Here is a 2,465-nt window from a genome sequence, read left to right on the forward strand (position 1 = left end):
TGTCGGCCACGCAGCGTTCCGCCCCTAGAGATTTTACTTAGTTACGTCATGACCTACTTATTCTCAAATTTTGGTGCACTATCTCGATCATGAGCGTCATAAAAAAAATAATAAAATCCTCGACTTTTACCCCTTATAACTACCCTCGGCCCCAACTCTGGTTTCCGGCCGTTGGTGAAAGTCATGTACACAACTAATTCAACATATCCCCGTATAGTTTTCCATATTACTTATCACGCACAAAATCCGCTCCTAGCTCTTAAACTACTATAGAACTACCGGAGAAAGTGGCGATTGGAAATCGAAAAACGGCGGAAAACGTTATAAACCGACATGTAGTAGTAGTAGCAGTACTGACAGTTAGTTTATTAATGTCTTCTTCTTCTTCTTCTTTTTCTTGTAATAGGACTATGTCCTGTTTCTTCTGTTACAGTCTTTGCTGCGTTCCGGAGCTCCAACTCTCGTACCATTGTTTTTTGGGTCTTCCTATGGGTCGCTTGGTGTTGGGCTTCTCTGTTTTCGCCCAATGCGCCATACGTTCAGGGTCCATCCGATCTACGTGGTCTCTCCATATGCGTCGTCGAGCTCTTGTCCATCTCACTACGTCTTGAACGCCTAGCTCTCTCAATGTGTCTTCGTTTCGTATTCTATCTCTGAGTGTGATACCTCTTATGGATCTTAGGGTTTTCATCTCTGTTGTTCTCATTATTTGTTTGGTCTTTGTTGTCTTGGCCCTTGTCTCAGCTGCGTATGTCAGTACGGGTCTAACACATGTCTTATAAATGCGGACTTTGCTTTCGGTGCTCATATATTTATTCCGCCAGATTATATCCCTCATGAAACCAGATATTCTCGCTGCTTTCGTTGCCTGCTGTTTTGATTCTTGCCACAGATGCCTGTCGCTAGATATTTCCACACCTAAGTATCTACAATCCATTACCTGTTCGATTATATGGTCGTCCATTACTAATTTACATCTAATTGGGTTCCTGGATATTACCATCGATTGGGTTTTCTCTTTGGATAGTGTCAGGTTATACTTTTCGGCGGTTATGTTGAAGTTATTTTGAACTTATTTTTGTAGTAGGCGTTGTAAGTCGTCTTCGTTTTCGGCTATTAAGATTGCATCATCTGCGTAGCAAAGTATTCTCATGGTTCGGTTACCCATTTTGATATCCCTGATTCATTATGTTAACACTACCTATAACTTCATCCATTATTAAATTAAATAGGCATGGACTGAGGCTGTCCCCTTGTCTAATGCCTGCAGTGAATTTGATTTCTTCTTGAGCCCGTGTGTGGTTTTAATTCGTGTTTGTTGGATCTATTGAGCTCTTTGATTATGTTTCTATACCTCTGACCTATGCTTTTCTTTTCAAGGATAGTGAGCACGTCCTTTAATCGTACTCTGTCGAATGCTAGTTTTTTTATTAATACATTGATATTTCTTAATGGTTTATTGATATTTCAAAAAATAAAGAAAGGAAAAGCAGTCGGACCAGATGATATTCCTGGGGAAGTATGGAGAGCATTGGGAGAGACAGGAATAAGTTGGCTAGCAGGTCTATTTTTAATAGAATTATGGAAGTTGGACAAATGCCAGACGAATAGAGAAGCAGTATATTAGTACCTGTCTACAAAAACAAGGGAGACATAAAACAATGTACAAACCACAAGGCTATAAAACTACTTAGTCTTATTATTAAATTAAATAGGCATGGACTGAGGCTGTCCCCTTGTCTAATGCCTGCATTGAATTTGATTTCTTCTTTAGCCCGTGTGTGGTTTTAATTCGTGTTTGTTGGATCTATTGAGCTCTTTGATTATGTTTCTATACCTCTGACCTATGTTTTTCTTTTCAAGGATAGTGAGCACGTCCTTTAATCGTACTCTGTCTAATGCTAGCTTTTTTTATTAATACATTGATATTTCTTTATGCTTTATTGATATTTCAAAAAATAAAGAAAGGAAAAGCAGTCGGACCAGATGATATTCCTGGGGAAGTATGGAGAGCATTGGAAGAGACAGGAATAAGTTGGCTAGCAGGTCTATTTTTAATAGAATTATGGAAGTTGGACAAATGCCAGACGAATAGAGAAGCAGTATATTAGTACCTGTCTACAAAAACAAGGGAGACATACAACAATGTACAAACCACAGGGCTATAAAACTACTTAGTCACACCATGAAAATATGGGAGAGAGTAATTAATAGACGGATACGCGAAGAAACCGAAATATCCGATAATCAATTTGGCTTTATACAGGGCAGATCAACAACAGATGCAATTTTCACTGTAAGGCAACTGATGGAAAATTACAGGAATAAAGAGACCAACGCTCATATGGTATTCATTGATATTGAGAAAGCATATGATATAGTTCCTCGAGAGATTCTGTGGTGGGTACTCAATAAGAAAGGAGTCCCTGGCGAATATGTAAAGATTGTGAGAGATATGTTTGAGG

Source organism: Diabrotica virgifera, chromosome 8 (genome assembly GCF_917563875.1).
Source record: "Diabrotica virgifera virgifera chromosome 8, PGI_DIABVI_V3a".
Taxonomy (NCBI): domain Eukaryota; kingdom Metazoa; phylum Arthropoda; class Insecta; order Coleoptera; family Chrysomelidae; genus Diabrotica; species Diabrotica virgifera.